This window comes from Cannabis sativa, chromosome 2 (assembly GCF_029168945.1).
Source record: "Cannabis sativa cultivar Pink pepper isolate KNU-18-1 chromosome 2, ASM2916894v1, whole genome shotgun sequence".
Lineage (NCBI taxonomy): Eukaryota > Viridiplantae > Streptophyta > Magnoliopsida > Rosales > Cannabaceae > Cannabis > Cannabis sativa.
In genome coordinates this window covers 86,072,431-86,084,327 of record NC_083602.1, presented here as the reverse complement: position 1 = coordinate 86,084,327, position 11,897 = coordinate 86,072,431, and the positions used below count along the sequence as shown (strand labels likewise).

Sequence of the window (11,897 nt, the reverse complement as noted above, 5' to 3'; positions counted from 1 at the left end):
GTAGCTAAGTGTTTTAAGGGGCAAAATACATTGAGGGGTGAGAACGGTAAAGAAATCCCATCTCGATGTAAATCATCTATATAGAGGATCTTTAAATCACAATAAGATTATAACAATGGTTAAATGAGATAGTATATTGATATCGTGGAACATACAACATGCTCTATATAAGTCTGAGAGTGCAATTCTAAGTTCTAAGAGTGGATTCAACGAAGAATTAATAAGTAGGAATTTACTTGGTAAATTTGGTTCACTTATTGGAAGTTCAGCATATAGATCCATGGTCCCCATTCTAGTTGAGAACATTCTCACTACTACAAATTTGCCATTTAGTGACACCCTTTAGTGACACGCACATTTGTGCGGGTCACTAAAAGTTTAAAAATAATTTTTAGTGACATGCACAATTAGTCTCTAAAATTTAATGTTAGTGTCCTATAATTTGAGTCACTAAAAATGTGAAGTGTCACTAAAGATAATTTTATGATTTTTTTTAATTAAAAATATTCACCTATGGAGTCACTCTAGGAGAGACTGAAAAAATATATACCAACGCGCATTGCGCGTCACTAAAAGCACTTTACAGTTTTTTTTTTTAAATAATAATTATTTTATTAATTTGTATTAATGTATGGCAAAAAAAATAATAAAAAAAGTTGTAGGGCCAGCTGTAATTTTTTTTTTTTTTGAAAAGGAGGCCGGCTGTAATTTGAGAATGCATTTTGTTATTATATAAATAATATAATAAAAAACATAAAATAATAAATAAATAAATAAGTTGATAAGAAACCCTAAACTATCTCATTCTCTCTCACCCTCACTTACCGCCTCTTTCTTTTCTTTTTTTTTTTTTTTTTTGAGATAACGCCTCCTTCTCTCTCTTTCTCAAGATCTCTCAAGCTCTCAAGGTGAAATGGAAGATGGTCTGAATTAGTGGGTTCGATAACCATTTTTCAATGCCGGTGAGTCATACAGAGGCCACGAACGACCTCTCGGTTCGCTTCCCCCCTCTTTGACTTCTTTGAGATCGTTGATCTCCTCTTCTATTCTTGTTTTTTTTTCTATTTTATAAAGGTCTGTCTTTCAGGTTGCCGGCGATTGGGGGCTTGCTTTGCACCTAGCTGTGCTTGCGTCGTCGAGGTTCGGAGTTTGCAAGTAGCTGTTCTTGGATTATCGGGGTTCACAGGTGGCTGATTTTGTCGTAGAGGTTGGGCGTTTGATGAGATTAGGAGCTCGCCAAAAGAAAAATTTTATCACATTTATTTTGGGATAATCTTCTCATTTTTTTTCTCATTTTGAGATTTATTTATCTCTGATTGTATAGTAATGTTTCTTTTGAACTCTGCGTTTTCCCCTTTTTGTCTCTGCTGATAGTAGTGTTTTTTGGTTTGTATTGATGTTTAGTTTTCGTTGGTGCTTTGTTGCTCTTTTGGAGGCAACAGTAATAAAAAAAAAATGTATAAAGAATGTGATTATAGTGTTTGTATGGTGTTGTTAGTATACTAATAATTTGATTATAGTGTTTGTATGTTGTTATGGAAGAATTTGTCTATCTCTGTGATTAATTGTAAATTAATTTAGGTTTTTATTTTAATAAAATACATTTTTGTCTATCTCTAATCTATAGTGTAATTTATAAATTTTAGATTTAGTTAATTAATAAAATTATTTGTATACAATTAATATAAATTATTATTTATAATATATAAAATTTGAATTAAATCAAATTAAATATTATTTTTTTAAAAAAAAATATTTAATACAGTAGTACTTTTTGTGTGGCACTTTTTGTGTGTCACTATATCTCTAAAAATATTAATAAAAAATAAAAAAAAAAGGATATAGTGACACTTTATGTGTGTGGTTGTTACCTTTTTAGTCTGACAAAACCTGACTCTATACGCCTATAGTGACACGCAGAAAATGAATGCAAAAAGTTTCAGTGACACGTGTGAAGTGTCACTAAAAATTATCTTTCCAGTCACCCTCATTAGTGACGCGCGTTGAAGTGTCACTATACACTTTTAGAGTTACTTAATGTGTGTCACTAAAACCCAATTTTCTAGTAGTGTCTGCTTGTATGACTCATTAATTGATTCGTGATTGATCAATTATAATTCTATAGTTAGACTATGTCTAATTTTATGAATTTTCACTAAGCAGGGGTGAAATTGTAAAGAAAGGAGTTTTCTAGGTTTATTTATTTATTAATGGACTTTATATGTCTAATTAATAATTAAATTAAATGACAATATTATTTAATAATCTATTTTAGTTATTAAATAATTAGTTTTGGCATTTAAAAGGTTAGAATTGGAAAATTGGCGTTTTTGAGAAAATAGAGATAAAATTTGGTAACTGCAAAATTAAGTGAGGCCCAATACTACACCATGGCCGGCCACTTAAGTTGGTTTTTCAAATTAATATTTTCATTATTTTAATGCCAAATAAATCCTAACCTAAACCTAGTAGTTGCCTATAAATAGAAAGTGATGGCTCACACCAAAATAACATGCTTTCATTAGTAATCTGACAGAAATTTCTCTCTTCAGAAAAACTGAGCCTTCCCCACTTTCTATACCTGGCCGAAATCCCTCTCTCTTTTCCCTTCATCTTTTTCGTGACCCTAGTGAAAGAGTGAGTGCCCACACACAGCAAGCAGTAACTCAATCATAGATTGGAAGACTGTGAAGGATCAAACTTGAAGAAGAAGGACATTCGGGCTCAGATCTTGATTATACTCTGCTACAGAAAGAAATCAAGGGTTAGAGATCTGAGTGGAAGGAGACATAAATTCCGCTGCATCAATGTAAGGTTTTCTTAACTTTATATGTGTTTAATTTATTGTTTTAGAAAGTTCATATTTAGGATGTTTAAACAACATACTTGTGAGTAGATCTAAGATCCTGGTAAAATAAATTCCAACACCTGTGACCCGAAATTCGAACCAAAACCGGAACTAGGACATCGACTTGGAATCATAATTGAAACGTAGATCCAAAACCGTAACCGGACGAGGACACGGACTCCAAATCCGACCTAGACCTGAATTGGTAGCCAGACCCGGATCCCAACCCAAACCTGGACTCGAGAGCCGAACTCGAACCTGAACTCAGACCCAAACATGGAACAAGACTAGGGACACAGAACCAGGGTCGGGACCTAGAACTGCACCCCAGTCTCGATCCTGAACCCAAACTCAGAAATGGGAGCTGGGACATGAACCAGAACAAGACCGAGACGCGTGACAGTGATCCAGATCTTGACTCGGGATTCGGGTAACGGGGCCTAGAACAGACCAGTAGTGAGTATCTAGATCTGGGACTCAGACTAGGACTAGAACCTCGACGAAGAACCAAACCCAAACCCAGACCTAGACCTGGGACCCAAAATTAGAACTTGAAAATGAATCGCCGAACCAGGACCCTAGAACAAGACTAAGATCGTGACCAGGAGCCGGACCCAGACCTATAACCGAACACAGACCTAGCCTCAGACCAAAATTGAGACTGGAACTCGGGCCCGAACACGGTCGCGTACCCAGACCGAAATTGAGACCCGGACCTGGACCTAAATCTGGGACCCGATCCCAAACACAGACTTGGACCTAGATAGGGATCCGGATACGAACCTGGACTCGGACCAAGAACCAGACTGGGGTCGAAATGCTGGACCTAGATTTGGACCGAGATCCTAACCCAGACAAAAACTTTGAGCCGCACTCGGGACCTGAACTTGGACCTGGACCCGAACCTAGACCCAGATCGGGGTCCAGACTTGGACACAAACCCAAACACAGACTCGGACCCGAACTCAATCACCCACACCTAGAATCAGACCGAACGCTTGACCGTGACCCGGACCTAAGCTCGAACCCAGACCAGGATCAGAACCAAGGACATAGACCCAAAATTGAATCTAGACTCAGATCGGGATTGGAACTTTGGACTCGGACCCGACCTAGACCAAGATCAAGTATGCAAACCCACACTTGGAGCTTGATCTGAACCTAGACTGAAATTCGAACCTGAACCCAAACTCAGACTAGGACTCGAACTCCGACCCGAACTCAAATCCAAACTCGAACTCAGAATCGCAAATGGAACTAGAACCGAACTAGGAGTAGGACCTGGACAAAGACCTAAACCCAAACCCAAACCGAGATCAAAACCCCCAGACAGTGACCTAAACCCGGACTCAGACCCCAAACTCAAACCAGGACTCAGACCCCGACCAAAACCCAGACCCAAACCTGAACCCAAACACTGAATCAAAATCAAAACTAGGACTATGACCCAAACCCGAACATGGACCCAGACTGAGACGTAGGACCCAGACCTACGCCTCGGAACCCAGACCCAGATCATAAATCGAGACTCAAACCCAAACCTGGACCAAGACTCGAACCCAAATAATGACCCAAACCTAGATCGAAACCTGAACCCAGACTCGGACCAGGAGTTTAACCCCGACCGGCTCTTAAACTCGGACCAAGACCTCGGACCTTGACCCAGATGAGGGACCTAGACTCGGGAAATGGGCATCAGAACTGGGACCAAGACCCAAGACCCAATCCCGGATCCAGACCATGACCTTGGACTGGGACTGGGACCTGGACCCAAAGTGGAACTAGAGGGGGACCCGGGGCTTGGACGTGACTCATAGTCAGTGTTTGAATTTGGGACCCATACCCGGACTTAAACCCAGACCCAGACTCGGACCTCGAATCAAACCCAAACCCAGGCATGTACCCAGACCTAAGTCCCAGTCCGAGTCTAGGTTTGAGTCCGGGAACTAGAATTTGAATAGGACCCAGACCCAAACCCGGACCGGGACACGGACTCGAATAAAAACTCAGATCGGGACTCGGGACACAAACCCAAACCCTGACGCGGACTTGGACCTAGACCCGGACCCAGGACCCGGACCAGGATTGGAGACTCGCACTGGACCCGGTACCAAGACCTAGATTAGGGGCCCAAACTCTAAATTAGAACAAAAATTAGGATCCAGGACTGGGACTGGGATCTAAGATTAAACCCCGGTCTTGGTCCCGGACCCAGACCCAGACACAGACATGGGTAGGGACCCAGAATTTAGATCTTCACCACGACCCAACACTACAAACTAACTCGTAGTCGGTGTCTAGATCTTGGAATCGTACCAAGACCCGAACCTGGAACCATTTCCAAGACCCAGACCTAAACTTGAACCTAGACTTGGGCTAGGACCTGCGACCTAGGACCCGTGGCTTAGGACCTTGACAAGACCCAAACTAGCACCGAGACCTGAACCTAAACTTGGACAAGTACTCGATTGGGACCCAAGACCAGGACCTGAGAACCGAACCGTGATTGATACCCCGACAACGTCAAGACCTGAGATAAGGACTAGTACGGAACATGGATCGGGACATGCACTCAGACTGGGAAGGTAACCCAGACCGGGACCTAGGACCCTGACCTTAATCGTGGACATGGACCAATGACTGAGGACCCAAGACCCAAACCTAGACCCAAACCTTGACTTGGGACCCAAACCAAGACACAAGACATGACCTAGAACTGGACTAAGATCTTGATTTAGACCCGAGACCCAGGACCAAAGATCCAAGGCTTGGACCTGACCCACAGTCGCTGTCTAAATTTGGGAATTGGACTTGGAGCCGGACCCAGACCCAGACCAGAACTGGAACCCGTACCAGAACTCAAACTAGACTCGACATGTTGTTGGTGTCTGGATATGGGACCAAGACTCGGACCTAAACCAAAACACGAACCTAGACCCAGACCAGGACTCGGACCTAGACCCACACCCGTGTTGCGTTTTATGCCCTAAATAAAACTCATTTCAATATAATCAGATTTACTTATTAATATAGATCACAGATAACATTTAATGTTGCATGGCTCACATGATTTATTTCATGATTATATGTACATAATGTATAAATTCATCTGAAACCCTTTTCACATACTTGATCATGTTTGTTGTGCCGTCAACACATTGGAAAGTAAACATGACTATGTGAATAAAGTTTCCTAGATTTATTAGACATAGGGTTTTACTGATATGATAATCTACAAAAGAGTTTACTTGCATTTGGAGAAGTGCTATGTTCTTTCCAGAACATTGGTTACAGTAAAGCTCAGGTTGGATGCATGGAGTATGCATCGGAAGGGACCGATATTGAACTTTGACTTAGATTTATTAAGAATGATATGCATGATTAGCACGTAGAGTATGTGCAGTGGCGCTTATATTGAGAATGATATGCATGAATGTTTAGTAACCGGGATTAGGGTTATTACCCTAATAGGAACGGTCTAGTATCCTAGGGTTATTACCGTAGTGATATATGTGTATAAATGCCATGCCATGTTAATTGAAATGAGATTTAGGGATTATGCGCTCAAGGCATAATCAGGTTGGACTCGGTACTCATAACCGAGATGAACCACTTCTAAGGCCTTAATGTATTTAGACGTGTGTGAGTAACACGTGGGTCTACGTCATGTAGATTTAATTAGATGTGTGAGCGCAACACATAGGTCTACGCCACGTAGACATAAATGGGCATGATGAGATAATGATCAGGTCTGTGATATACAGACATATGTGAATGAGCATATTATATTTGTTATGATTTATACTGTCTTGTTGGGCTTGGCTCACGACTGCTCTACTGTGCAGGAAAGGGTAAGTCAGTGGTTGATCAACCACGAGTTTGAGGAGCAAGACGAAGAATGTACATGTTCAAGCCATATCAGACCAAGCGGGTTGTGGGTCTATTAGTGTTGAACTTTTGAATTCTGTTTTGCCGCTTAGGTCGGCTAGAAAGAAAAGACTTGTAATAAGTTTGTAAATATTTTTTTTTTGGATCCCAACTATTTTTGAAGTTTAAATATATTACAAGTTTATTTTCATTCTGTTTAATATAAAAGTTTAAATTCTGCGCTATTTTGGTTAGTAATCCCGATTAGGGGATTAGGGTTTCATAAAATGTTTTGGGTAGCGTGCCTAATTATTTAGGGCGTTACACAAACCCACACAATAACTGGGACCTGGACCAAGAATCAGGATAGGGACATAGGAAACAGAACTAGGATTGGGACCTAGTACCCGACCCTGACCCGAACTTGAACCTAGGACCCAGCTCGTGACCCGGCACCAGAAATGGAACCAGACTGGGACCCGAGATTGGGATTTGGATTTTGACCCAGGGCTTGGACAAAACCCGTAGTCAGTGTCTGGACTTGGGATCCAGCCATGGACCGGAACCGTGACAAGGACCCGAACCCACACCCGCACTTGAACCCAGTCCCAAACCCAAAAGTGGACCCAAACCCGTACCCTGTGACCCAAAATTGGAACGAAAACCGGAAGTTGACCGGGACTGGAACAAGGACATCGACTTGGAATCATAACTGAAATTGGACCTAGATCCAAAACCGTAACCGGACCAGGACCCGAACTCCAAATCAGACCTAGAACCGAATTGGGAGCCGGACCAGGATCTCGAACGAAACCTGGACTCGAGACCCGAACCTAAACTCAAACCCAAACATGGAACCAGACTAAGGACACAAAACCAGGGTCGGGACCTAGAACCGCACCCCAATCTGGATCCTGAACCCAAACTCAGAAATGGGACCTCGGACCTGAACGAGAGCCAGACCGAGACCCATGACAGTGATCTGGATCTTGACTCGGGATCCACGTAACGGGGTCTGGAACAGACCAGTAGTCAGTATCTAGATCTGGGATTCAGAGTAGGACCAGAACGTAGATGAAGAACCAAAACCCGAACACAGACCTAGACATGTGACCCAAAATTAGAACCTGGACAAGAATCGCCGAACTAGGACCCTAGAACAAGACTAGGACCGTGACCAGGACTCGGAAGCAGACCTAGAACCGAACACAGACCTGGCCTCAGACCCAACCGAGATCGAAACTCGGGCCCGGACACGTTCGTGTACCCAGACCGAAACTGAGACACGGACCTGGACCTAAATCTGGGAGCCGATCCCAAACACAGACTTGGAGCTAGATAGGGATCCGGATACGAACTGGGACTCGGACCAAGACCCAGACTGGGATCGAAATGCTGGACCTAGATCTGGACCAAGATCCTGACCTAGATACAAACCTAGACCCAGATTGTGATCCAGAACAGGACACAAACTCGGACACAGACTCGAACTCGAACTCAAACACCCACACCTAGAATCAGACCCAAAGCTAGACCTGCACACGTACCCAAACTCGAACCCACACACGGATCGAACAAAGGACTTAGACCCGGGCGAATCTCGACTAAGATTGGGATTGGAACTTGGGACTCGGACCCAACCTAAACAAAAACCCAGGACGCGTACCCACACCCGGAGCCCGATGCGGACTTAGACCAAAATCCGGACTCGAACCAAAACTCGACAAGGACTCGAACTCCGACCCAAACTAAAACCGAAACAAGAACACAGAATTACAAATGGAACTAGAACCGAACTAGGACTAGGACCAGGACAAGGACCTAAACCCAAACCCGAACCCAGATCAAAACCCAGACAGAGACCTAAACTCGATCCGAGACTAGGACTCGAACTTGAACTTAGACCAGGACCCAAACGAACACAATAATCGGGACCTGGACCCGGAATCAGGATAGGGACCTAGGAAACAGAACAAGGACCAGGACCTAGTACCCGACCTAGACCTGAACTTGAACCTATGACCCAACTCGTGACCCGTCAACAAAAATGGAACCAGACTGGGCATTGAGATTGGGATCCAGATCTTGACCCAGGGATTCGACAAAACCCGTAGTCGGTGTCTGGATTTGGGACCCAGCCATGGACTGGAAACCTGACAAGGACCCGAATCCACACCCGGACATGAACCTAGTCCAAAACCCAAAAGTGGACCCGAACCCGAACCCTGTGACCCAAAATTGGAACCAAAACCGGAAGTTGACCGGGACTGGAACTAGGACATCGACTTGGAATCATAACTGAAATTGGACCTAGATCCAAAACCGTAACCGGACCAGGACCCGAACTCTAAATCAAACCTAGACCCGAATTGGGAGCCGGACCCGGATCTCAAACGAAACCTTGACTCGGGACCCGAACCCGAACCTGAACTCAGACCCAAACATGGAACCAGACTAGGGACACAGAACTAGGGTCGGGACCTAGAACCGCACCCCGATCTCGATCCCGAACCCAAACTCAGAAATGGGACCTGGGACCTGAACAAGAACCAGACCGAGACCCATGACAGTGATCCAGATCTTGACTCGGGATTCAGGTAACGGGGCCTCAAAAAGACCAGTAGTCCGAATCTAGATCTGGGACTTAGACTAGGACCTGAACCTAGACGAAGAACCAAACCCGAACATAGACCTAGACCTGGGACCCAAAATTGTAACCTGAACAAGAATCGCCTTACAGGGACCCTAGAAAAAGACTAGGACCATGACCAGGACCCGGACCTTGACCTAGAACAGCACACAGACCTAGCCTCAGACCCAAAGTGAGACTGGAACTCGGGCCCGAACACGGAAGTGTACCGAGACCGGAACTGAGACTCGAACTTGGACCTAAATCTGGGACCCGATCCCAAACACAGAGTTGGACCTAGATAGGGATCCAGATACGAACCTGGACTCGGACAAAGAACTAGACTGGGATCGAAATGTTAGACCTAGATCTGGACCGAGATCCTGACCCAAACCCAAACTTGGACCCGCACTCGAGATCCGAACATGGACCTGGACCCGAACCTAGACCCAGATCAGGGTCCACACCTAGACACAAACCCGGGGACAGACTCGGACCCGAACTCAAACACCCACACCTAGAATCAGACCTAAAGCTAGACACGGACCGGGACCCAAACTCGAACCCACACAATGATAAGAACGAAGGACTTAGACCCAGAACTGAATCCAGACTCAGATGGGGATTAGAACTTGGGACCCGAACCCAACCTAGACCAAGACCTAGGATGCAAACCCACACCCGGAGCCCTATCTGGACCTAGACTGAAATCCGGACCCGAACCCAAACTCAGACCAGGACTCGAACTCCGACACGAACTAAAACCCAAACTCAGACCAGGACTCGAACTTCGACCCGAACTAAAACCCAAACTCGAACTCATAATCGCAAATGGAACTAGAACCGAACTAGGACAAGGACAAGGACAAGGACCTAAACCCAAACCCGAACCCAGATCAAAACCCAGACAGAGACCTAAACCAGAACCGAGAGTAGGACTCGAAACCGAACGTAGACCGAGAGCCAAACCCACACAATAACTGGCACGTGGACCCATAATCAGGATAGGGACCTAGGAAACAGAACTAGGACCAGGACCTAGTACTCGACCCAGACCCGAACTTGAACCTAGGACCCAGACTGGGACCAGAGATTGGGATCCGGATTTGGACCCATCGCTTGCACAAAACCCGTAGTCGGTGTCTGGATTTGGGACCCAACCCTGGACCCGAACCCTGACAAGGACCCGAACCCACACCCGGACTTGAACCCAGTCCCAAACCCAAAATTGGACCTGAACCCGTACCCTGTGACCATAAATTGGAACCAAAACCGGAAGTTCATGAGGACTGGAACTAGGACATCGACTTGGAATCATAACTGAAATTGAACTAGATTTAAAACCGTAATTGGACAGGACCCGGACTCCAAATCAGGATCTAGACCCGAATTTGGAGCTGGACCAGGATACCAACCCAAACCTGGACCCGGGACCCGAACCCGAACCTGAACCTGAACCTAAACTTAGACCCAAACATGGAACCAGACTAGGGGAACAGAACCAGGGTCGGGACCTAGAACCGCACCCTAGTCTTGATCCTGAACCCAAACTCAAAAACGGGACCTGGGGCCTGACCCAGAACAACACAGAGACCCGTGACACTGATCCAGATCCTGACTCGGGATTCGGGTAACAGGGCCTGGAACAAACCAGTAGTCGGTGTCTAGATCTGGGACTCAAACTAGGACCAGAACCCAAACGAAAAACCAAACCTGAACCCAGACCTAGACCTGGGACCCAAAATTAGAACCTGAACAAGAATCACCAAAACAGGACCCTAGAACAAGAAAAAGACCGTGACCAGGACCCGAGGCCAGACCAAGAACCGAACACAGACCTAGCCTCAGACCCAAACTAAGACTTGAACTCCGGCCCGGACACGGTCGTGTACCCAGACCGAAACTAAGACCCCGACCTGGACCTAAATCTGGGACCCGATCCAAAACACAGACTTGGACCTAGACGGGGATCCGGATACAAACCTGGACTCGGACCAAGACCCCGGAGGCCCAGGATCGAAATGCTGGACCTAGATCTGGACCGAGATCCTAACCCAAACCCAAACTTGGACCCGCACTCGGTACCCGAACTTGGACCTAGACCCGAACCTAGACCCAGATCGTGGTCCAAACCTGGACACAAACTTGATCCCACACCAGGATAAGAACCAAGGACTTAGACCCAGAATTGAATCCAAACTTAGATCGGGATTGGAACTTGGGACTCGGACCCAACCTAGACCAAGACCCAGGACGCGAACCCACACCCGGAGCCAGATCTGGACCTAGACTGAAATCCGGACCCGAATCCAAACTCAAACATGGACTCAAACTCCGACCCGAACTAAAACCCAAACTCGAACTCAGAATCGCAAATGGAACTAGAATCGAACTTGGACTAGGATAAGGACCACGACCTAAACCCAAACCCGAACCCATATCAAAACTCAGACAGAGACCTAAACCCGAACCGAGACTAGGACTTGAACCCGAACCTAGACCGGGACCCAAACCCACACAATAATTGGGACCTACACCCAGAATAAGGATAGG

At 45.4% G+C, this 11,897-nt stretch overlaps 1 long non-coding RNA gene across 1 annotated transcript; it reads left to right on the top strand.

The window, feature by feature from the left end:
* Positions 1–786: 786 nt before the first annotated feature.
* Positions 787–1,620, top strand: LOC133034052 (uncharacterized). Its single transcript, XR_009686012.1, has 2 exons — positions 787–962; positions 1,088–1,620. It is a non-coding gene; the product is annotated as an uncharacterized LOC133034052 (long non-coding RNA).
* The last annotated feature ends 10,277 nt before the right edge of the window (positions 1,621–11,897 follow it).